The sequence below is a fragment of the Rhinopithecus roxellana genome, chromosome 17, assembly GCF_007565055.1.
Source record: "Rhinopithecus roxellana isolate Shanxi Qingling chromosome 17, ASM756505v1, whole genome shotgun sequence".
NCBI classification, from domain to species: Eukaryota; Metazoa; Chordata; class Mammalia; order Primates; family Cercopithecidae; genus Rhinopithecus; species Rhinopithecus roxellana.
Genome location: NC_044565.1, coordinates 99,212,482 through 99,238,340, shown reverse-complemented (window position 1 = coordinate 99,238,340; position 25,859 = coordinate 99,212,482). Strand labels below are relative to the sequence as shown.

The following is a 25,859-nucleotide window of genomic DNA, read 5'->3' as shown; positions in this document are numbered from 1 at the left end:
TTCATTCCCAGCTCCACCTTCCCATCTAAACATTGCCCACTTCCCCTAAGCCTTCCAGTCTTGCCAACCTCCAAAGCACCATGCCCTGGGACGTAAAATGCCCTTTTCTCTCCCCTCTGAGCCTGTTCAAACTCAGCTCAGTCTCTAGTCCTGGGTTTTGGGGAGGGTGCCTTCATTCTGACTGGCTCCCACTGAGGCAGCCCCACTTGAGGAAGAGGCTGAGATGCCAAGTGACTTGCCTAGAGTCATTTGCCAGCAGGTGATGGAATAGGGACTACGAGCCACCCTGCAGCCTCTCCTGGGAGGACAACGCCCCTTCTCCCTCTCTCTGCACTCTGCAGGCAGCACAGAGGAGGCATCTGGACGCGTTTACCTCCTCCCCGCCCCCACAGCTTGGCCCTCACTAAGCTATCTTGTGTCGTTCCTCCTGCTGTGATTGATTCGCCCAGGAAGGTGGGGCTTTAGTAATTCTTTAGTTCTCCTAATCACAAGGTGGGGGGTAGGGAGTGGGGAGTGGGGTGAGGTGGGGGGTACAAAACAAAACAAAACTCCATGAAGCAACTTAGAAAGCACGACCGCAAAGGTCCTCCATCATCCCCACCCAGAGGTGAGGACAAGGTCTGGGGGTGCTGGGTGACTTCAGACCTCCCAAGGATCCAAGCTATCTGCTTCAAGGGGGCATCGAAACGTAACTCATATACTTACCCCCCGCTCCGCCCCCCGACTTTTGCGGGAGGGAGCGCTCTCCCCTCCTCTGGGAGGCTGGAGACTCGGGGACAGAAGATGCATTGGAGGGAAGAGAATGGAGCGTCGGACACCAGAAAAACTTTCGGGGATTCGGGGTGGGAAAGAAGGCGTGAAGGGAGAAGGCTCAGCGGGGTAGGAGGGGCGGGGGCGGAAGCGGGAGGAGTCCCTGAGCTGCGGCCGCCCCTCCCCGCCCTCCACTCGGCTGCCCCGGGCCCTCCTCCCCCTCCTCCTCCTCTCCCTCCTCTTTCTCCTCCTCCTGGTGTGGATGGCTGCGGCCAGAATCGGAGCTCCAACCGCGCTGCCGGTGAGTGACCAGCCCCGGGGGACAGAGACGGAGAGGCCTGGGACCCCCCTCTCCAGGATGGGGCCTCCCGCCGTCTCTGGGAAAGTTTGCGGGCGCCCCGGGACACGGGCGTCTCCAGGGCCGCTCGGCGCCTCCCCATCTCCCCGCGCCCGCCCTGGCCGCCCCCAAGGGCGCCCTGGGGCCCGCAGAGGGGTGGCCCCCCGGCAGGGACTCCTTGCCTCCCCTCTGTTCTGAGTCTGCTGCTGGGACCGGGGTCGGACTCTAAAGAGAAAACTCAAACAGCAAAAAAAAAAAAAAAAAAAAAAAGAATATCGACTAAGTTCCGCGGGCGAGGGCCAGGGCTCGTTCTCACCCGCGCGCGGCCCCTCGACCTCTCGGACCCGGGCCACCAGCTCTGCGCCCTTCACGCCTCCCTCGGGGCCCCTGTGTCTCTCTCCCGCCCCCAGACTCCCTCCTCTTTCTGGCTGCTGTTATTTGGGCTGCTGCCCCCTTCCCGCTCCCTGGGACCTCAGCTCGGACCTCAGCCGGCGCCTGCAGCCTGGAGTCCCCTCCTGCCTTGGAAGGAAGGCAAGGAGTCAAGCCACCGGGCCACAGCCGCGGGGGCACCACACTGGCCCAAACATTTCCTGCAGGTATGACCATTCACTGGGTATCGGGGTTGGGTCCCTTGGGCCCGCAAACCTCGTGGGTACAGGGAAAAATTAAAATCTATTCCTCCTTAGGAATGCACTGTTTCTGTTGGTTTGGCATCGTTTTATTTTTAACCCCTCTAACTGTGCTTTCTTCTAATAATAATGATACTTTATGTAATTAGCGTTTCTAATATCTAAAGACAGAAGAAGGAAGAAAATAATAAACGGAAGAGAGAGAATACTTGCTAAAAATACTAATTTTTGACTTCAGTCCACACCCGACTGTTTTCCTGGGAGATGGAAGTTCAGTGTAGTTTGTTTTCAGACTAACCGCAAACACGATTACAGCCTCCTCCAGGCTAGAAGTTTTAGTTTGCCTGACATGCACCACACTGTTGGTATTCCCAGCCTGGCATTCCCGTCTGCATAGCTCCAGTCTCCCTCCCAACTCCCCCACTCCCACTTTCTTTCTCATAAAAGGGAGCTGTGAAAACAAGGCAATGGGAGAGGCTCAAATGAGCTGGACCACATAATAAAAACAGCCCTACTTATTTTAATCCTGAAGCTATGGCCTCCCCTAGACTTTGATTGGGTGGAAGAAATGTTTAGTTCATCTGTGTGGTTTTTATGTCAGTAGTTATTATGATTGAATCAGTGTTTCCATGACAGGCTTGCTTCTCTGGGCACGATGGGGAGCCTATTAATTCTCGGATGGGTCTGGACAGATCAAGTCTGGAGTCTGGAGAGATTTTTCAGGGCTTGACCTGGGGCTGATATTGCAAACCTCTGCACACTCACTCAGAACCAGAGCAGCCGGGAGCAGCCTGAGCTGGGGTTTTCTTCCACATAAGGTGGGAAGAAAAAGCTCTACTGAGGAGCGAACTGGGTGAGCATGGTTGCTGGGGGATGTTGAATGTTTACGTTTTTAGGAAGAACACACTTCTCAAAACTTTAGCCACTCCTGTTTCCATACAAACAATAAATGTGGTTGTAACAAATGTAGTAGATCAGATTCTGAACAACTCCTTAAAAAGCAGGTCCAAGTATTGGACCATTTGGAAATAAAAATTTTATTTTATTTGAGTTCTACTGGAAATAAAAGTTTATGTTAAAAAGAATGTAATTCACTTCTCTCCACTGATTCAGTTTGACAGTTCCCCATTGGTATAAATCAGTTATGTTTTACTGTGGTCTCAAAACATCATTAAGGCAGGGCACGGGTACTCATGCCTGTAATCCCAGCGCTTTGGGAGGCTGGGGCAGGCAGATCACTTGAGGTCAGGAGTTCAAGACCAGCCTGGCCAACATGATGAAACCCCGGCTCTATTAAAAATACAAAAGCTAGCTGGGCAGCATGGCGGGAACCTGTAATCCCAGCTACTCGGGAGGTTGAAGCAGAAGAATCGTTTGAACCTGGGAGGCGGAGGTTGCAGTGAGCTGAGATCACACCACTACGCTCCAGCCTGGGCGACAGAGCAAGACTCTGTCTAAAAAAAAGAAAAAAATAATAACTGATAGGCAAATGTTGTGACTTCCATTCAAAAAGTAAATAAAAAAAAAAAAAAAGAAGAAGAAGAAAAAAAGTAAGTCCATAAATTCTGAACTTGTTTGGCCCTGTTGCTTAGAAAAACAATGTACTGTGTTCAGATAAAAATCTTTAGTCTCTTCCTCTTCCTGAGAATTTTTAATAGTTCACTTAATATCCTGGAAGTCAACCTTATACAGTTTAGAGAAAAGTTGCCTTTCTGCCTTGTCCAGCTTTTGCACCACCTCATGAAATATTGTTAAACTGGATGGTTTGTCATGGGCACAAGAGTCTGCCCAGCAGTCCGAGGAGAGGCTGGGGATGTAATGAAGGCCACGGGGGCCTGGACCTAAGGAGCAGGTGGTCAGGATGGTGAGATGAAGGCTATTATCTCCAGACAGCCACAGAAAGCAGCCACTGATCATCTGGACAAGTCAGATGAGTTGGAAATATCAATACATGAAGTGTGGGACTGGTGGAGAGCAAGGAAGGCAGAGGTGGTTAAGAAGCAAAATGATACAAATAAATAAAAAAGGAAAAGTCCAGGCACAGCGGCTCATACCTATGAAGTGCTAGGTAGGTGTGGTGACTCATGCCTGTAACCCTAGCACTGTGGGAAGTGGAGGCCAGAGGATCACTTGAGGCTAGGAGTTAAGACCAGACTGGGCAACAAAGTGAGACCCCATCTCTTAAGAAAAAAAAGATGGGCTGGGCTCAGTGGCTTCCGCCTGTAATCCCAGCAGTTGGGGAGGCCGAGGCGGGCAGATCATGAAGTCAGGAGTTCGAGACCAGCCTGGCCAACATAGTGAAACCCTGTCTCTACTAAAAATGCAAAAATTAGGTAGGCATGGTGGCAGGTGCCTATAATCCCACCTACTCGGGAGGCTGAGGCAGGCGAATCACTTGAACCTGGGAGATGGAGTTTGCAGTGAGCCGAGACTGCGCCACTGCACTTCAGCCTGGGCGACAGAGCGAGACTCCGTCTCAGAAAAGAAAAAAAAAAAGATGTAGACCGGGCTCAGTGGCTCACGCCTATAATCCCAACATTCTGGGAGGCCACGGCGGGTGGATCACCTAAGGTCAAGAGTTCAGTACCAGCCTGGCCAACATGATGAAACCCTGTCTCTACTAAAAATATGGAAAATTAGCTGGGTGTGGTGACAGGCACCTATAATCTCAGCTACTCAGGAGGCTAAGGTAGGAGAATTGCTTGAACCTGGGAGGTGGAGGTTGCAGGGAGCCAAGATTGTGCTACTGCACTCGAGCCTGGGCAACAAGAGCAAAACTCTGTCTCAAAAAAAAAAAAAAAAAAAGGAAAAAAAAGAAGATGTAAAATAGCCCAAAGGAATACTATGTGGCCTTTTAAAATCGTGTTGTATTAGAATGTTGAATTACATAGGACTTTTGTGTGTGTGTGTGTGTGTGTGTGTGTGTGTGTGTGTGTGAGACAAAGTTTTGCTCTCCTTGCCTGGGCTGGAGTGCAATTGCGCGATCTCGGCTTATTGCAACCTCCACCTCCTGGGTTCAAGCGATTCTCCTGCCTTATCCACCCGAGTAGCTGGGACTACAGGCATGTGCCACCATGCCCGGCTAATTTTGTTTATTTCTAGTAGAGATGGGGTTTCTCCGTGTTTGTCAGGCTGGTTTTGAACTCCCGACCTCAGGTGATCCACCCACCTCAGTCTCCCAAAATGCTGAGATTACAGGTGTGAGCCACTACGCCCAGCCTGGAGTTAATTTTTAAAAGCAAATTACTAAATAGAAAGCACTATAATTTTACTCTTTGAAAATACATCCAGAAAATACTGAAATTATATGCATCAAAATGGATGGTGAGAGTATAGTTGTTTTTTTTATTTTCTTCGTACTTGCATTTCTCAAATTTTATAATAATAATAGCTAACATTTACTGATAACTAAGCACTTACATATGGTATTTCATTTGAAAACTCTTTGAGGTAAGTATTACTATTGTTTTCATTATGGAGTTTCAGAAACTAGAACCAGAAGGGTAACTCATCCGAGGTCACACAGCCACTAAGTGCTGGAAACAAGTGTTGAATTTAGGTCAGTGGCTAAAGTCTATGCATCTCTATCACTACTGTCTACCATCTCCCTGCACATGTATTATTATTATTTTAATTATAAGGAAAAAGTAGAAAAGGAAAGTGAAAATGTTTCATGCTTTAGTAAGAACTGATGGGCACCGTGGCTCGTGTCTATAATCTTGCACTTTGGGAGGCTGAGGTGGAAGGATCACTTGAGTCCAGGAGTTCAAGACTAAGTAGGGCAAATTAGTCAGGCATGTGGCACATGCCTGAGTTCCAAGTCCTCAGGAGGCTGAGCTGGGAGGATCACCTGAGCCTAGGAGATGGAGGCTTCAGTGACCTGTGGTCACGCTACTGCACTCCAGCCTGGGCAACAGAGCGAGACCCTGTTTCCTAAGGGGTGGAGGGGGGGTGGGGGGATGGTGGGGAAACAAACAAAAGCAAAAACAAAAACACATTGATATGTAAAATGTAAAATGCCTCCCATCTCTTCCAGCTCCCCCAGTCACTTCTCTTAAGAAGTCTTTGGTAACTGCTCCAGATTTAGAGGTAGCTCACCCCTTCCTTGCAAGCTAGCTTTACTCACCAGAAGAATCCATGGAGGCTTCCTGGCCAGCCTGGAATTCCAGGAACCTTATGGGATTCTGGATCAATCCTTAGTACAAGGCAAGATTTTTAAAGTAGATCAGGCAAATTATGTCTTCAGAGCTCTGCAGATTCCAGGGTGTCACACACTCTCCTGTCACACGGCAGGAGAGTGTGATGGGTAGAAAGACCCGGGGAAAGCACCCAGGCTCAAATGTACCTGTGTGTTACATGGAATGTCAGGGTAAGTCAAGGGTTTACCATGGAATAAGAAAGAGAATAAAAAGCTCATTGCTGGATGCTTATTACTATGAAAACACAGCAACAGATTATCTTTCGAAAGCTTGGCTATGTGGATGATCCCATGCATTGGTGAGTCTGACTGATTGGGTGAGATGGAAATATTTAGTGTGAGCGAGTCTGGGGAGAGCTCTGGGGAAAAACGCTGACATCCTGTACTACCATGTCCCCTCACAGGCAAGCTGCTCCTAGGGATCACCCATCCATTCTCTTTGTGGAAGGTACCTTGAGATCCCTAGAAGGATCAGCATTCTTAGAGCCCCTGGCCCATTACATAACAAACATGCCTTAAGAGGAAGGCTTTCAGCTGGGCGCGGTGGCTCATGCCTGTAATCTCAGCACTTTGGGAGGCCGATGTGGGGGGATCAACTGAGGTCAGGACAAGAAATCTGATCACATATGATTGTCATTTTATTATAATCTGCCTTCTCCCTGGTAGCTTTTAAGATTTTCTCTGAAATGTTCCACAGGTATGTCTAGGTATGGATTTAGAAAATTTTGTCCTACCCAGCAGTCAGTGAGCATTTGTGATTACATAAATTTGTGTAGCTGGGCACGGTGGTTCACACCTCTAATCCTAGCACTTTGGGAGGCTGAGGCGGGCTGATCGCTTGAGCCCAGGAGTTTGAGCCCAGCCTGGGCAACATGATGAGACCCTGCCTCAACGAAAAATATAAAAATTAGCTGGGGATGGTGGTGTGCCCTGTGGTCCCAGCTACTTGGGAGGCTGAGGTGGGAGGATCACTTGAGCCCGGGAGGCAGAGGTTCCAGTGAGCTGAGATCAGGCCACTGCACTCCAGCCTGGGTGACAGAGCAACATCCTGTCTCAAAAAATAAATCAAAAAGCCTAAAAAACAAATTTGTGAGGATTTGTGATTACCCAGTGAGCTGTGTGACCTTGGGTAAGTTGCCAGGTTCTCTCAGTCTCCTCATCTATGAAATATAAATAATGATAGTATCTATTACAAAGATACTGTGAAGAGATAGTGCATGAAAATGTTAGAGTAGGTCAGGTGTGGTGGCTCACACCTGTAATCCCAGCACTTTGGGAGGCCAAGGTGGGCAGATCACCTGAGGTCAAAAGTTTGAGACCAGCCTGGCCAACATGGTAATACCCCATCTCTACTAAAAATACAAAAATTAACCAAGCGTGGTGACGGGTGCCTGTAATCCCAGCTACTCGGGAGGTTAAGGCAGAATAGCGTGAACCTGGGAGGCAGAGGTTGCGGTGAGCCAAGATCGTGCCATTGCACTCCAGCCTGGGTGACAGAGTGAGGTGCCATCTCAAAAAAAAAAAAAAAGAAAAGAAAAAAGAAAATGTTAGAATGATACCTGCTATATAAGGAAGAACACAAAAATTGTTAGCTATTATGATTATTTTTATATTTTTTCAGAATTTCTGAGCCATCTTGGATTTGACCAGTTTATATAAACGTCAGTTTGTCTAGTTGCACACACATCGAAAATCCTGTTGAGATTCTCTTTGAAATTGCATTCAATTAATACTGACATCTTTTCAATGCTGGCTGTTCCTAGCTTCTCATTTTATTCAGGTGAATGATTACTGGTGATTTTCCCTATAAATGTCTTCTACAACTTTTGCTGTATTTACTTCTTATAGATTTTGTTGATATTTTAAACAATATCTTTTGTCCTAGTATATTCTCTAATTTACTTGCTGGCCCATAGAAGCAAACATTGCTGATTTTTGATTTTGTTTTTTTACCCAGCATCCCAGCTGATTCTCTTATTAGTTCTAATAGTCTGCATATAGGTAATTCTTGAATTTTCTATATAGACAATCATAAAACAATGATAATTTATCTTTTCCATTTCTGTGACTCCTACATCTTTTTCTTACCTTATTGCATTGGGGTAGATGGTCCAGTACAGTGTCCAATAGAACTGTGATAGCAGGCACCCATGTCTTCTTACTGTCTTTAACTTTAACTGCTCTTAAAGTTTCTCCATTAAGCATGAAGTTTGCTTAAGGTTTCAGTAGATAGTCTTTATTAAATTAAGAACTTTGCTCTTTTCTTAATATTTTGTAACAAGGTAAAAATTATATCATGACTGAGTATAGATTTTACTTAATACTTTAATATCTTTTTCATAACTATATGAGATGATCTTGTTTTCTTTTTTTCTTTTTTTTTTTTATGAGACAGAGTCTCGCTCTGTCGCCCAGGTTGGAGTGCAGTGGCCGGATCTCAGCTTACTGCAAGCTCTGCCTCCCGGGTTTACGCCATTCTCCTGCCTCAGCCTCCCGAGTAGCTGGGACTACAGGCGCCCACCACCTCACCTGGCTAGTTTTTTGTATGTTTTAGTAGAGACGGGGTTTCACCGTGTTAGCCAGGATGGTCTCGATCTCCTGACCTCGTGATCCGCCCATCTCGGCCTCCCAAAGTGCTGGGATTACAGGCTTGAGCCACTGCGCCCAGCCATTTTTTTCTTGATATTACAATATGATAAATAAGATGAGTGTATTAATTATGTTGAAACATATGTACATAAATATACATATACAGGTATATTATTCTGTAGGGTATCAGTTGCTAGTATTTTATTTAGCATTTTTGCAAATGTTCGTAAGTGAAGTTGTTCTAGAATTTTCTTTTTAAAATATTGCTCTGGCTGGGTGTGGTGGCTCATGCCTGTAATCCCAGCACTTTGGGAGGCTGAGGCAGGCAGATCACCCGAGGTTAGGAGTTCAAGACCAGCCTGGCCAACATGGCGAAACCCTATCTCTACTAAAAATGCCAAAAATTAGCCGGGTGTGGTGGCATGCACCTGTAATCCCAGCTACTTAGGGAGGCTGAGGCTCGAAAATTGCTTGAACCTGGGAGGTGGAGATTGCAGTGAGCTGAGATTATGCCACTGCACTCCAGACTGGGTGATAGAGCAAGACTCCATCTCAAAAAAAAAAAAAAAGAAAAGAAAAAGAAAATTGTTCTTATATTGTTTGGTATCAAGCTTGTATTGGTCCTATTAAGTAAGTTGAGTGGCTTTTCCTCTTTCATATATGTTTTTCTTTTTTTTTTTCTTTGAGATGGAGTCTTGCTCTGTTTCCTAGCCTAGAGTGCAGTGGCACGATCTCTGCTCACTGCAACCTCCAACTCCTGGGTTCAAGCAATTCTGCTGCTTCAGCCTCCTGAGTAGCTGGGATTACAGGCACGTGCCACCACACCCAGCTAACTTTTTGTATTTTTAGTAGAGACAGAGTTGCACCGTGTTAGCCAGGATGGTCTTGAACTCCTGCCCTCATGATCCCCCCCGACTCGGCCTCCCAAAATGCTTGGATTATAAGGATGAGCCACTGCTCTCGGCTTACTTATTTATTTTTTAGAGACAAGATCTATTTTTTAGAGACAGGTGACAGCAGTGTCACCCACTGCTGGAGTGCAGTGACACCATCATAGCTCACTGCAGCCTCAAACTCCTGGGCTCAAGCTATCCTCTTGCCTCAACCTCCCTAGTAGCTGAGACTACAGGTGTGCACCACTATGCCCAGCTAAGTTTTGTAATTTTTGTAGAGATGGGGTCTTGCTATGTTGACCAGACTGGTCTGAAACTCCTGTCCTCAAGTGATCCTCTTGCCTCAGCCTTTGAAAGTATTGGGATTACAGGCATGAGCCACCACCACTCCTTGCCCTTTTATTATTCTTAATATTGTTTATTTGTGACAACTCTTTTTCTTTATTAATATAGAGGTCTACTACTTAGTCTTTTCAAATAAACAGCTTGTTCTTATCTCTATTTTTTGTTTTTCATTATTTTTACTTTTATCTACATTTCTTCTGTTTCTAGCTACTTGAATTCATGCCTATCTTACTTTTTGTTTTTCAGTAAATTTATTTAAATCTATAAATTTACCTCTAAATACTGCTTTAGCCACATCATTACAAGTTTTAACACGTGTGGTGTTATGATATATGTTTTCTCTTTTGAGATGGAGATGGAGTCTTGCTCTGTCACCCAGGCTGGAGTACAGTGATGTGATCTTGGCTCATTGCAACCTCTACCTCCTGGGTTCGAGCGATCTTCCTGCCTCAGCCTCCTGAGTAGCTGGGACTACAGGGGCATGCCACCACACCAGGCTAATTTTTGTATTTTTAGTAGAGACAGGGTTTCACTGTGTTGGCCAGGCTGGTCTTGAACTCCCAATCTCAGGTGATCCAACTGCCTTGGCCTCCAAAGTGCTGGAATTACAGGCATGAGCTACCTTGACCTGTCTTTTTTTTTTTTTTTTTTTTTTGAGACAGGGTCTCAGTCTGTTGCCCAGGCTGTACTGGAATGAAGTGGTGTGATCATGGCTCACTGGTGTGATCATGGCTCACTGGCTCACTGCAGCCTCGACCTCCCTGACTCAAAGTCATCCTCCAGCCTCAGCCCCCACAAACAGATGGAACTACAGGCATGCACCACCACGCCTGGCTAATTTTTGTGTTTTTGTAGAGACGGGGTTTCACCATGTTACCCAGGCTGGTCTTGAGCTCCTGGGCTCAAGTGATCCACGGGCCTCAGCTTTCTAAAGCGCTAGGATTACAGGCGTGAGCCACTGTATGCATTTAACCTCATTTCTTACATGTACTACAAGCCTGATTTCAAACTTTATAGGCCGCTCATTTTCTACTCTTTGCCCAAGCAGATGATGACAAGCTCTCTGGCTGTTTTCTCAGATTAGTAAATGATGTTCCTCTAGACCTATTTCACATATGGAGCAGCTTTTTGTGACCTCCAGCTTTTTGTAAGTGCCTCACTAACAGCTCATGGTGTAAGGTGAGCATCTCCTGGACCCCTCTCACTGCATATGTGGTCATTAAAGCCCCAGCCCCCAGCTATTCAGGCCTCTTGCTGCTGTGGATTTCTCTATGAGCCCCTTGGCCTCAGCTTCCGTACATTGACCTAACTTCCACTTCCCTCTAGTTCTGGTACCTGGAGATTTCTACTTTATCTAGGTTTTAGATGATATTTTTGTTATCATATATTTGTTCAGTGTTTTGAAGTGTTTGGATGGGGGGATATGGTGTTATGATATATACTATTTTTTGTCCATGGTTCCTGGCTCATAATGCCCCATAGCCCTTGTTACATTTTTTTGTTATAACGTTGGATGTGTTAGGCCTCAGAGGCAGCCATCTGAGCTGCTCTTGCCCTCCTTTGACTTACCCCAAGGCAGGAATCGAATGTTCTGCCTATGAGAGTGTTGCGCCTAATGCCCTGGAGGAAGGAATGCTGATACTGTGAAGCTTCCATAAAAACCCAGGAGGACTGTATTCATGGAGCTTCTGGATGGCTGAACACAGGGAGGTTCCTGGAGGATGCTTGCATCCAGGCAGAGCATGGAAGGGCCGTGCCCTTTTCCTCATACCGCCCTACACATCCCCTTATCTGTATCTTTTGCAGTATTCTTTAGAGTAAACCAGTAAACCTAAGTTAACTTTCCCTGAGTTCTGTGAGCCGCTCCAGCAAATTAGGTGAACCCAAAGACCGCGGTCTTGAGCCTCAACTTGAAGCGGGTCAGTCAGAAGTTCCTGAGGCTTAGACTTGTGACTGGCATGTGGAGAGGGTCAGTCTTGGGAACTGAGCCCTCAGCCTATGGGATCTGACAGTATCTCAGGGTGGACAGTTCGTTAGAGGACACCCAGCTGGTGTCTGTTGCTTGGTGTATTTGGAAAAAGCCCCCACACATTTGGTCACAAGAAGTCTTCTTCTGTATTGGTGATTACTATGGTGCGAGAGTAGAGGAAAAACACGGTTAGAGAGTTTTTCCTATACAGAGGGATATTTCTACCCAATCTGTCATACTGACTGAGATTCTTAACTCCTAATTTAAAAGTTTCTTTTGGGCTGGGCACGGTGGCTCACGCCTGTAATCCCAGAACTTTGGGAGGCTAAGGCGGGCAGATCACTTGAGGTTAGGGAGTTCAAGACCAGCCTGGCCAACGTGGTGAAACCCTGTCTTTACTAAAAATACAAAAATTAGCTGGGCATGGTGGTGTATGCCTGTAATCCCACCACTCAGGAGGCTGAGGCAGGAGAGTCACTTGAACCTGGGCGGGGGCGGAGGTTGAAGTCAGCTGAGATCCTGCTACTGCACCCTAGCCTGGGAGACAGAGTGAGACTTCATCTCAAAAAAAAAAGTTTATTTTTTTATATGTAAAATAGAATACAGCGAAGTAGGCCAGGTGTGGTGGCTCACACCTGTAATCCCAGCACTTTGGGAGGCTGAGGCAGGTGGATCACTTGAGATCAGGAGTTTGAGATCAGCCTGACCAACATGGTGAAACCCCATCTCTACTTAAAAAAAATAATAATAATACAAAATTAGTCGGGCATGGTGGTGCATACCTTCAGTCCCAGCCACCTGGGAGGCTGAGGCAGGAGAATCACTTGAACCTAGGAGATGGAGGTTGTAGTGAGCCGAGATCACACCACTGTACTCCATCCTGGGTGACAAGAGTGAAACTTCGTCTCAAAACACACACACACACACACACACACACACACACACACACACACACAGAGAGAGAATACAGCAAAGTAAATACATGTACATTGGCTCCTGCATGTGAAATCTCCTGCTACTAAGAGAATGCAGCAGAGAAGAGGTCTGAATAAATAATACTGAGTGCCACTGCCACCATCTGAAACCCTGCACTCATACTGTGGTGTCTCACCCTCATCTGTCCAATGTTTTCAGCCCAGAAAAGATCTGAATTTCCCAACCATGCTCTCCAGTCCCTAAATGCTGTCCTTTAGATTCTCTATAGTAGATCAAAACCTCATGCTCAACTACCATCTTAACTTACATCTATGTTGAAAAGAAAAAACCTGTGGAAAAGTTCCTATTGTCCTTGGAAATGAAGACAATATTCTGTTTCTGCTGGGCATGCATGTGTACGTGTGTCTCTAACAGTGCAGAGGTTTACATTGAGCAATTGATTCTTTACTTGTGGCTGATTCCATCTCTGGGAATGTTGATCAATATCAGTGGAGCCTATTTATAATGCTGAAAGAAGTCTACACAAATATAGTTTCCCCATAGTCCTTGGCCTTCTCTGGCCCTTTTAACAGCTTTATCAGTGTCCCTCTGTCAGTGACAATGGGAAAGAAATAGGCTTTGGAGTCAAGCAGATCTGGGTTTGAATCCAAGCTTTGCCACTAATTAGATATGTGACCTTTGGCAAGTTACTTAACACCTCTGGGGCTAAATTGTCTTCTTTGTAAAACAGTAATAACAAAATCTACCTCAAAAGGTTCTGAAGATTAAGTGAGATAACTGGAAATAATATAACCTTATTATAAGCATTATGTTAATGCTCACAAATGTTAATTTCCTCCCATCATCTCCACTCCCCTACTTGGATTCTTTCAAAGTAGAATTGTGCTTCAGGAGGCCTAATCAGGCTAGGTGTGGTGGCCCAAGCCTGTAATTCCAGCACTTTGGGAGGCCAAGGTGGGTGGATCACTTGAGGCCAGGAGTTTGAGACCAGCCTGGCCAATGTGGAGAAACCCTATCTCTACAAAAATTAGCCAGACATAGTGGCTCATGTGTGTAATCCCAGCTACTCAGGAGGCTGAGGCACAAGGATTGCTTGAGCCTGGGAGGCGGAGCCAATATCGCACCACTGCACTCTAGCCTGGGCAACAGAGTGAGATTCTGTCCCCCCCCCCCAAAAAAGGGTCTAATCAGAGACCTTTTGGGGAGTGGCCATGGTTACTCCTAATATCTTGACTTTTTTTTTTTTTTGGGAGACAGAGTCTCACTCTGTTGCCCAGGCTGGAGTGCAGTGGTGCAATCTCCGCTCACTGTAACCTCTGCTTCCCGGGTTTAAGCAATTCTCCTGCCTCAGCCTCCTGAGTAGCTGGGATTACAGGCACCCGCTACCATGCCCAGCTAATTTTTGTATTTCTAGTAGAGATGGGGTTTCACCATGTTGGCCAGGCTGATCTCAAACTCCTGACGTCAGGTGATCCACCTGCCTCAGCCTCCCAAAGTGCTGGGATTACATGTGTGAGCCATTGCAGCCGACCATATCTTGATTCTTTTGGTAATCAATTTAGATTTATTTTAGATGAATTTCCTGAAACTTTTTGGACAGCCAGTTTATTTTGCTTCTTTACCAGCTGTTAGTAAGCCTCCCAGCCTATTGCTGGATCTTTCTATAGAGTAGCTACGTTATTACTAAGAACCATGTCCCTCTTAACCAGAAATAGCTCTTTGCCTTATTTGTTGGTGCTCCTGCCTTTTAGGAGATAAAAACTCTTTATTTCATTTTTAAAGATAACTTTTTTTTTTTTTTTTTGAGATGGAGTCTTACTCTATCGCCCAGGCTGGAGTGCAGTGGTGGGATCTCAGCTTACTGTAATCTTCTGTAACCTTTGCCTCGTGGGTTCAAACAATTTTCCTGCCTCAGCCTCCCAAGTAGCTGGGACTACAGGCATATACCATCACACCCAGCTAATGTTTGTATTTTTAGTAGAGATGGGGTTTCTGCATGTTGAGCAGGCTGGTTTTGAACTCCTGGCCTCAGGTGATCTACCCGCCTCGGCCTCCCAAAGTTTTGGGACTACAGGCGTGAGCCACTGCTCCCGACAAAGATAACATTTTAAATGAAAGACCCCAGAGAGACTATGTAACGTGTAAATATCAGCTAGATCCACTTCTGGGACTAGGTTTTCCTAGGAGGGATCATGAAGTCCCCAAGCGATCGAGGAGTAGGTGGGGGTAGGGAATCAACAAAAGGGTGGCTGGAGGAGATAGAAAAACTGAAGGTATTTTTTTGAGAATTTTACAAGACCTAAAATCTGCCTGTTTTATAGCAGTCATTTATCTGGGCCCTGTGGAATCTGTATTTGGCTCAGAGCATGTTGCTTTTTGCAAGTGTCTCATCAGAAATAATAATAATGACGATAGCTATGACTATTCTTTTTTTTATTCTTTGGATTGTGTGTGTGTGTGTGTGTGTGTCTGTCTCTCTGTCTGTCTGTCTAGACCTCTGATCATGACTTAAGTAGAGGAAAAGACTATCATGAAAATAAAACATAATTGGAATTATGGATTTGCCTTCATGTAAATATCTGTGGCTCAGAGCACAAAAATAGCTTTTCCATTGCAGAGCTAAGTCAGGAGTTTCATGAGAAATGGAGCATTGACAATCTAATTTAAAACAGCTATGGCCCAGAAATTCAGAGAAAGGGCTGACACATTGGCCTCTGTTCATGCCTTTGAATGTTTTCTTCCTAGCTTATGGTAACTCTTATTCAGGGACAGTTTGGAAGGATGATAAGGCCATAAGGTTTTTGCTTTGTTTTGTTTTGTTTTGTTTTGTTTTGTTTTGGTTTGAGACAGAGTCTTGCTCTGTTGCTTAGGCTGGAATGAAATGGCATGATCTTGGCTGACTGCAATCTCTGCCTCCCAGGTTCGGGCGATCCTCCTTCCTCAGCCTCCCTAGTAGCTGGGATTATAGGCGCCCACCACCATGCCTGGCTAGTTTTTGTATTTTTAGTAGAAACGGGGGTTTCACCATGCTGGCCAGGCTTGTCTTGAACTCCTGACCTCAAATGATCCACCTGCCTTGGCCTCCCAAAATGTGGGGATTACAGGCGTGAGCCACTGAGCCCGGCCATAAGGTTTGATGCTACAAACCTTGTTTTTGTTGGCTTCCATTTAGTGTTAACACGAACATAGAGAAAAATTTTAATCTCAATCCTTTGCATCCAGGAATCTCTCCTACTGCAGCTCCCAGCCTATTGCTCATTTGTGGCTTAAGGCAGAGCCTTAAACATTTTGTGAAAATCCAGATGCCTCTGTTAGTCTTGGCTTCAGCAGAAGGTGCCTAGTTGAGGTCATTCTCAGTAGAACAGTGGTGGTCAGGTGCTCCTGATTTTTTTTACCTTGTTAAAAAAATGTGATTAGGCTTTCCTGGGAATTGTCGGATAGGCTCGGACTTGCCTAGGTCAACATTTTTCTTCAGTAAGGCAGGAAATAGTTATTTTAGGCATCTGACATCCTCTTTATCAATCATCTGACTATAAACTCCAAGTGAGAATGGCTCTATACCACATGTGATGGGGTTTCGCTAGCTTTCAACAGCCCCTGCTTATCGGTATTGGCCTCCTCCGCACCCACATATTCCCATCCCTGCCAGATGTTCTGACTTAACTGCTCACATGTGCGCACCCACACAGGCGCGCAGACCCCAGCCAGCCATGTGTCCCTGCTGCAAACTCCTGCCCCTAGTGGCCGGCTTGCTGTCTGTCTAACCAGAGGGGCCATCTTTCCGTGATTCTCTGAGGACTGCCTCAGTCACTCTCTGCCTTCGGAGACGGAGACACACAGAATCTCCTCACCAGACAGGCACTGGCTCCGTTACTGGTTTCCTTATCTGCCTGTGCTCCTCACTCCATGGCTGTGTATCACCTAGTTCCTTTAACCTTATCCTTCCTGGAAATTTTCTGTTTGTCTTCTGATTTGTTACTTTGCTTGGACTTGACTTCTCTTTCCTTCCCGGCAGTGACCTCACTTTGTTTAGGACTTCTCTACCTCCACCCCCTTGTGATGTATATGGCTCATGCCTTTAGCCCCACTTACTGAGCAGCTGCTCTGATTCAGGTACCTATATATCACTATTGGTCATGATGCTAAGGCTGCCATCACTTTCTGGGGCCACCAAGTCACTGTGGAGAATAATGAGGGTGATGTTGCAGTTCTGCAAAGCTTTGGGGAAGTTTCCCCATGCCATGAGAGATGTATATGAAAAACAATTCCTTCTCTCCTTTTATATTTCATACTTAAAAAACAAATGTGTGGGGGCAGAGTTGTCAGGTTTCAACCCTTGTGTCTTACCTGAGTTTCTGCCGTAGCCTCCTATCTAACATTCTTGCCATTGGCCTTGCCATCCTCCAGTCTGTCCTCTGCTCTTTCTAAAATTCTGATTTGAGCCTGTTTATTGTCTCTTTTAAGTCTTTTCACTGCATCCTCATTTTCTTTTGGATGAAATCAAGCTTTAACGTGAGACAGAATGGCTTCTTTGACCTCACTTGCCTGTAGTTCTCTCCCTGTGTTACCTGCATTAACTCCTGGCTCCAGCCCAGCTGTCTCTCTGCAGTCAGATTCTCTCCTCCTTCCCTGTCTTTGCAAACACACTCAGCTCTGTGCACTCTGTTCTATTCTGCCTGAGCATATCAGCCTTTAAGATTTAGCTCTGAAGCTCATGCCTCCATGAGGTCTTTGGAGTCCTCCAGGACCTGCAGTTTTGTCCCCCATCACAGTTATGGACACTCGCCACCGTCATTCCTGCCAACCTTGATAAGGCATCTGGCTTTGCGTCCCACAGAACACTGGATTTGGCTTTATCACATGAGCAAAGTATTTCAGAATTGTCTCCTAGACAAAAAATGCCCTAAGTTAAGGACTATGATGTGTTTTTACTTGCAGCAGTGTATGGCATAGTTGTAAGAGTTCTCAGTTATTGCTGTTGAATAAATGCATGAAAGAATTATTATTTTTAGAGATGGGGGTCTTGCTATGTTGCCCAGTCTAGTCTCGAACTCCTGGCCTCAAGCAATCCTCCTGCTTTGGCCTCCCAAAGTCCTGGGATTACAGGTATGAGCTGCTGTGCCTGGCCATACAAGAATCAATTCACACACACCTTTCACCACTCTGCATGAACACACACGAAGACATAGATCCCAATGGGAAGCTTACTTCAGATCTTACCGAGAATATTTACAAAGCAGATAGTAGGTGCTTAGTGAGTTTCTGTTGAGTCAAATAAAGAATGAATGCACATCCACACAGACTATGGAAAATTATGTATCCAAAATACACTCAGAAGAGAGGCATAATATAACCTTACTTCCTTTTAACTACAGTATAAAGAATATGGGGCTGGAAAATAAGATTAGAGCTCATGTTTATCTTCTCAGCTATGTTACTCCAAATGAATCAGTTGATCTCTCTGGACTCTTATTTCCTCATCTCTCAAATGAAATGTTAGAAAAGATAATATTTAATGCCCATTGAACATTCTAACTTCAATCATTATTAGGCTTAAAGTCGAATGACCAGTGCTTTACATTCAGTGATGTGAATCTGGGACTCTGATTTTTAGGCCTCACCATGCAGCGTGTTCATGACAGGCCCTTAGCACTGGGCAGAGCTGCAAAGATGAAACCAAGAGATGGACCAGAGTTTGCCTAAAGTGAGGCAGGAGGCCACGACCTAGTTGTTAAGCAAACACAGAGCTACAGGGCATGGCCAGGATGAGAAGCCCTGAGGCAGGGACAGTAGTCGGTGTCCCATGGTAGTGTGGGGTCAAAGCTGGCCTGAGATCACCAGGAAACAAGCATGGAAGCGAGCTAGGCAGTGTGCTTTCAGGGATACACTGAAAATGTGCCCTGATCTCAGGGAAGACTTCCAGAAATCTCAATGTAAGCCATCAATGCTAGCTGTTCGTCTCAAGTTATCGGAAGGATGGGTAAGTGAAAAGTGTTTAGATTTAGTTGATGTCTCCCAGAGCATAGATAGAAGCCAGGAGGAGGTTAATTTGGGGTTAATAGGAAGGAGAAGAGTTTAATCTTGTCTACAGGATAATGAGATGAACTCACGTATACGGTAATGAGGTCTCCATCATTGGAAGAGTTTACGCAGCACAGGGTAATTCCTATCAGGGACGCTGTATTAGGGATTCCTGAATTGTGAGGGCTTGGACTAGATGCGGTTTAAAGTTTTTTTCTGCGTCTCATGTCCTTACCAAATCTAGGTAAACACTTTCAGATCCCGTAGCCCTTCCTTTTGTGAAATGATCTCAGCATGCCTTGATGTCCTGGTGACCAGCCTTTGGTAACTCTTTAGTCTTTGAATGTCCCCCTTAAAGTGGAGCTCCTTGAATGGGACCTCATTTGCCAGGATGTGGCTTGGCCAGGGCCTTTCTAGGGACCTAACACAATTTTTATAGGTAATGGACTTCATTTATTATTTCCTTATCTATTTTCTCGCTCTGAGCTGAGCTGTAAAAGCACATAGCATTGAGCCTTGGCTGCTTCTGGTACATGCTTATGCCACCTCAGGTGCTGGAGACTTCCTTTCCTTCCATTCCACTTTTATCTGCTGGAGAACCGGGGGTAAATGTAATCTAGACACGGACTCTGAGGCTCTGTCCTGGGAACTTCCATGGCGTTCCATTCTTGTTTTCTCAAGAGCCTCATACTTTACCCCAAAATGCTTGCTTTCTCTGTCTTTTGTTTCTTTTCTTTCATTTTTCCTTTTGTTTTTCTTTCTTTATTTCTTGAGATAGGTCTCCCTCTGTCGCCCAGGCTGGAGTGAAGTGGCGCGATTTTGGCTCACTGAAGCCTCCACCTCCCAGGTTCAAGTGATTCTCAAGCCCCAGTCTCCCAAGTAACTGGGATTACAGATGCACACCACCACGCCCACCTAGTTTTTGTATTTTTAGTAGATATGGGGGTTTCACCATGTTGCCCAGGCTGGTCTTGAACTACTGACCTCAGGTGATCTGCCTGCCTCGCCCTCCCAAAGTGCTGGGATTACGGGCATGAGCTACCATGCCCGGTCTCATTTTTCTTTTTTATCTCTTCTTTCTCAACCCTCCATGCCCACTGAATACTACAACATCTTTACTGTGCAGTGTTTTTTTTTTTCAAACTCTTGGCCCTCTTGGTATCCTACTGAATAGGAATGTGGGCGGCTTCTAAGCTCCTTTGTGCACATGAAGAAAAACGCCCAGAGAAGTTAGTGACTGCTTAATTTATTGGCAGAGTCAATGAGCCCGGAACCCAGATTTTTTGACTTCCTTCTCGGCCTCTGTCCTGGAGATCACAGTGCATTTGCTAATAGCACTGGAGTCACAAAGAGCAGCAAGCTGTTCTCCTTCTGTGTGGTCATTGTACCAAAAGAATTTATCTGGGAAACAATCCCAGGCCTCCATAGACTTAGTAAGACCACACTGAAGTAAACTAAAAAGAGTGACAAGAGCAGTAGAATTTATCAAGTGCTTCCCACTTTTCAAAGAAACTTTCAAGTCCATCACCTTATATGATGCTCCCTGAAGCACCTTAAGGTAGAAGAACCCATAGGAACCTCCTTTTGTAGGTAAAGGTCAAGGATGGAGTCCAGGCCTGGAGTGGGTAGAGGAGGCTGCTGGTACACAAACCTTCCATGAAGCTATGCTTCAGAAAACCAGGGAAAGGGAATGAGTTGTTTCCATTTGGTATCAAAGGTGTGGAGGCTCTGAGGACAGACCTAGGGTTCTGGTTTGTCAGTGGTTCAAGAAGCAGCCTAGGCCGGGCGCGGTGGCTCACACCTATAATCCCAGCACTTTGGGAGGCCGAGGAGGACGGATCACTTGAGGTCAGGAGTTCGAGACCAGCCTGGCCAACATGGTGAAACCCCTTCTCTACTAAAAATACAAAAATTATCCAGGCGTGGTGGTAGGCTCCTATAATCCCAGCTACTTGGGAAGCTAAGGCAAGAGAATGGCTTGAACTCAGAGGGGCAGAGGTTGCAGCAAGCCAAGATTGTGTCACTGCACTCCAGCCTGGACAACAGAGTGAGACTCTAGCTCAAAAAAAAAAAAAAAAAAAAAGAAAAAGAAAAAAGAAAAAGCAGCCTAGTTCCACGTTTGGAGGTAGGAACTTGGCTGGGAGTAGGCGGCGTGGTGGGGCAGACTCTTGTCCTCAAGATCAGGCCAGCTCCAGCTGAGCAGGTTGGGAGAATATAAGTCCAGACAGGAGGGAAGAGTGCTGGCTTGGGAAACCAGTTGTCAAGACATGGGACAGCTGGGCAGTGGCCCCCAGGCAGTGAGGTAGCTTCTAGGATCCAGTAGATGCTCTAGTTGGGGATTCTGAAGTGTGGAGCAAGACTTGGGAGTCTTGTCAGAATCTTAGGTTACTCAGACATTTATTCAACAGCTATCAACGAGCACTCAGTGAATATAAATATATCTCAAACATATTTATATACTGGGCGCTGTGGCTCATGCTTGTAAGCCCAGCCCCTTGGGGAGGCTAAGGGGAGTGGATCACCTGAGGTCAGTAGTTTGAGACCAACATGGTGAAACCCTCTCTCTACTAAATACAGAAAATTAGCTGGGCGTGGTGGTGCATATGTTTAATCCCAGCTACATGGGAGCCTGAGGCAGGAGAGTTGCTTGAACCAGAAGGCAGAGGTTGTAGTGAGCCGAGATTGCACCATTGTACTCCAGCCTGGGCAACAAGAGTGAAACTCTGTCTCAAAAAAAACAAACAGAAACCTCACATATTTATAGTGTTTCTTATGAGAATATATATGTGTGTGTATGTGTGTGTGTGTGTGTGTGTATATATATATATATCATATATTTATTCTTTTTAATGCACATAACCAAACCATGGGAATACATAATATTATCCTCTATTTTATGGATTAGGAAACTGAGGCTCAAGGATGATAACTGGTTTGCTCAAAGTCCAGTTCCTGTTTTCTGAATTCTTTCACTGGTGTTTATAGCTGCTTTCCACATGTTAAGCAGTTCCTAAATATCAAGGTGTATGCCTGGAAGAAAATAGAGAAAAACACCTTCGCAGTTATTGCTCAAGGCATTACTTTATCTTTAGGGACTGGAAAACCTAAATACAGAACTGAAATTCAACTTGAGTCCTTTTTGTTACACCTCCAAGTGAGCATTTCTATGGTTGGCATTTACTCTTTTTCTTTTCTTTTTACTTAGTTTTTTTTTTTTTTTTTTTTTTGTAACTATTTTTTCTTTATTTTACTGGTTTCTGTATTTTTTATTATTATTATTTTTTCAAGTTTTAGATCATTTTAGATTTAGGTGGGTACATGTGTAGGTTTGTTACCTGGTTGGCATTCACTCTAAGTCAAGTAAGAACAACTTCTTCTTAAACCTGGAATTAGCATCTATGCTCTGGTGTGTCCTGAGCTGTGTCAGGCACCCTAGTTATGTGGCCAAGCAGAACATCGCAACAGGGAGAGTGGGTTGGGTTGTAGATGGGTGTTTCCTGGGTAAATTTGGTATGGGTGAGAGGCTTGGGGACCTCATGCAACTAATCTGAATCCTCCTGCAGTGAAGGAAGGTCACTGCCCCAATGCTGCCAGGGCTGGGGTATGCAATTGAGCTCATAGTTCAAGTACCTTTCCCTACCTTCCATAGCCTGTGCCATGATCAAGGACCAAGCCCCTCTGACCCTGCCCCTGCCCCTGGCCTTGTTCTGTTGGCTCAACTTGATGCCCTAGATACCTTCCTAACCTCCAGATGGTAAAGCCTCTGCTCCCTGTGGCTGCCTGCCTGATTCTGGGGGCAGGGGCGCTTTGATGGAGATCCTGAGCTGTCTGGCGGTGAATTTTTCTCTGACAGAATGTCCTTTTACTGCTTCCTCTCCCTTTCTTTCCCAGCCAGAAGCAGCTAGTCTCCCGCTCTTTCCTTGGCTTGGCTTTTGCCTTGCAAGGAGCATGTAAAAAACTCTGGGATGAGTCAGAACCTGGCTGAAGTGTCAGGTACATTTACCAAACATTGATTGGACTCCAGGCCCTCAGCCTATGCCAGGGCAGAGAACCCAGGCATGAATAAGATCCTGCCATCCCCTGTGCTGGAATTGCTCCCGGCCTAGAGACCTGAGGAGACACCCAGTCCACTGTGACAAGTGCTGTTGGGAGCTCCAACCTGGATTCCTGGTCAGTCACCAACTTTACTTACTCTGAGGGTTAGTTCTTGGTGTCCTGTGTTTTGGGTGGACGCTCCAGGTCCTGATATCTGCCGTGGGAACCCAGCTCTGCTTTCTGTGGCTACATTGCCTGCTGCTCCAGTGATCTGTTGTTGCAGAGCAGCTACTCCAAAATGTTGAGGTTTTCATCAACAGATGAGTGGATAAACAAAATGGGGCATGTCCATACAATGGAATATTATTCAGCCTTAAAAAGGAATGAAATATTGATGTAAGCTTCCATATGGATGGGCCTTGAAGACATAATGCTATGTGAAATAAGCCAGACACAAGAGGACACATACTGTATGATTCCATTTGTATGAGATACTTAGAGTAGACAAATTCATGAAGACAGAAGGTAGAATGGTGGTTGCAGGGGCTGGAGAGAAGATGAATGGGGAGTAATTGTTTTATTGGTGCAGAGTTTTAGTTTGGAAAGATGAAAAAGTTTTAGACATGGATAGTTGTGATGATTACACAACGTGAATGTATTTAATGCCACTAAAGTGTACACTTACAGGCCGGGCATGGTGGCTCACTCCTGTAATCCCATCACTTTGGGAGGCTGAGGTGGGCAGATCTCCTGAGGTCAGGAGTTTGAGACCAGCCTTGCCAACATGGTGAGACCCCGTCTCTACTAAAAATACAAAAAAATTTAGCAGGGTGTGGTGGCGGGCGCCTGTAATCCCAGCTACTTGGGAGGCCAAGGCAGGGGAATTGCTTGAACCCAGGAGGCAGAGGTTGCAGTGAGCCAAGATGGCACCACTGCACTCCAGCCTGTGTGACAGAGCAAGATTCCATCTCAAAAAACAAATAATAATAATAACTAAATAAAAGTGTACACTTACAAATGATTAAAAGGGTAGATTTTATGTATGTTCTATCACAGAAAACATGTAGAGGTTGAAAGCCACAATTGAATATTTTCTCTTCTGGTGCTGTGGGTTGTATGGGCTCGGCTGAGTGGTTCTTGCTTGAGGTTTCTCATGTAGTTGCAGCCTTATGGCAAATGGATATCCAAGGTGGTGCCTTGGAGTGGCTGCTCCATGTGGCTTCTCTATCCAGCAAAGTAGCTGGGCTTCTTACATGGCATCCCAGACTCTGACAAGTCAGAAATGGAAGATTCTGGGTCATTTCAGGGCTATGACCAGACTTGTCACAGCATCACGTTTGCTACATTGTACTGGTCAGAGCAGTGACAGGGCCCACCAGATCCAAGAGGAGGGGAAACACTCTTCCTCTTGATGGAAGAGGTGCAAGGTGACATTTCAGAAGAGCAGGGGATGAAAGATATTGTTGCTGTGCCTTGAAAAACCTCTGGCCTGAAGGCTCAAGAGTTTAGGCAGACAAGCAGCTTCAGGGGGCACATACTTCTCTGTAGGCCATTCCCCTTCCCCTTCCCCTTCCCCTTCCCCTTCCCCTTCCCCTCCCCTCCCCTCCCTTCCCTTCCCTCCCCTCCCTACCCCCCCACCCTTCCCCCACCCCCCTCCCCCACCCTTCCCCCACCCCCCTCCCCCACCCTTCCCCCACCCCCCTCCCCAATCTTTTGTAACCAGTTTGTATATAGGACCTTAATAAAGAATTAAAAAAATCTGCCAGGTTGGGTGGCTCACGCCTGTAATCCCAGCACTTTGGCTGAGGTGGGTGGATCACCTGAGGTCGGGAGTTCGAGACCAGCCTGACCAACATGGAGAAACCCCGTCTCTACCAAAAATACAAAAATTAGTTGGGTGTGGTGGCACATGCCTGTAATCCCAACTACTTGGGAGGCTGAGGCAGGAGAATCGCTTGAACCCAGGAGGCGGAAGTGGCGGTGAGCCAAGATTGTGTCATTGCACTTCCAGCTTGGGTGACAAGAGTGAAACTCTGTCTCTAAAACAAAACAAAACAAAACAAAACAAAAAAAACACTTTCTCTGTTTAGACGATTGTTCGAGTTGTTACACATTTATACACATATATATCAATGGAATTCCATGGAAGTAGAGCGGAATAGAAGCAAACATGCTGTTGTTATGTTATCTGTAATTCAGCAGTACTTGCCTGTGTCCACAATGATGTGGACATTTCCAGGTGAGCATGATGGTCAGCAACAGCCTAGGACTGGCCATGGACAAACCAATATGCATTTGATTTTGTGACACACACACAATACTGCTAATCTCTGCTCAGTGATTTGTGGCCCAGTTTGGGCAGCCAGCGAAGAGATCTGCCATTGCTATGATCATAGTGTGTGTAATTGGATTTTGTATCTGCTTACTGGCGTGAATAAAGCCAGGTGGGAGAAATTTTTTTACACTGATGTTAACTGGCACATGACCCAAATCAACAGAAACATGAGCAGAGGGTATAGTGGCGAATGACTGGTTTGCTGCCTTATCTTTACTCAAGCAGATGTCCCTTCCCCATGAAGCCTTCCTTGCTCCTGAGCCAGGGCTGCATGTGATACTGTTCATTCCTAACCTCCCAGTGCACTTTAGCAGAGGAGGATGACCACATTTTATCTTTCATTTGTTGTTTTCTCTGGCCTTTCCTACCAGGTTATAAAAGCCTCAGGAGCAGGAATCTATACAGGTTGAGTATCCCTAATCCAAAATCTGAAATCTCAAAAGTTAGGACCTTTTTGATTGCTGAACTGAGGCTGAAAGGAAATGCTCCTTGGAGCATTTCAGATTTTGGATTTTCAGATTAGGGATGCTGAACTAGTAAGTGTAATACAAATATTTCAAAATCGGAAAATCTCTGAAATCTGCAACACTTCTGGTCCCAAGCATTTTAGATAAGGGATATTCAACCTGTAGTAATAGGAGCTTCTATTTAACATCTCTTCCATGTTCCTGGCATTTTACAGATGTTACTTTATTTAGTGTATGCAAGAACCCGTTAACATAACTGTCTTACTCCCTTGAGGTTGTTATAACAAAAACTAGCTTAGATCGAGTAGCTTATAAGAACAGAAATGTCTTGCTCACAGTTCTGGAGGCTGGGAAG

General features: G+C 45.7%; 1 protein-coding gene across 2 annotated transcripts in view; it reads left to right on the top strand.

Moving 5' to 3' along the window:
* Positions 1 to 956: 956 nt before the first annotated feature.
* STON1 (stonin 1) overlaps positions 957 to 25,859 on the top strand; it is a 62,793-nt gene continuing 37,890 nt past the window's right edge. Inside the window, exons 1-2 of one of the 2 annotated variants that reach the window (XM_010371747.2) lie at positions 957 to 1,051; positions 1,498 to 1,683. The gene's annotated coding sequence lies outside the window, so the exon portion shown is untranslated. The remainder of the gene's footprint in view (positions 1,052 to 1,497; positions 1,684 to 25,859) is intronic. The other variant, XM_030921503.1, reaches the window with a different exon arrangement.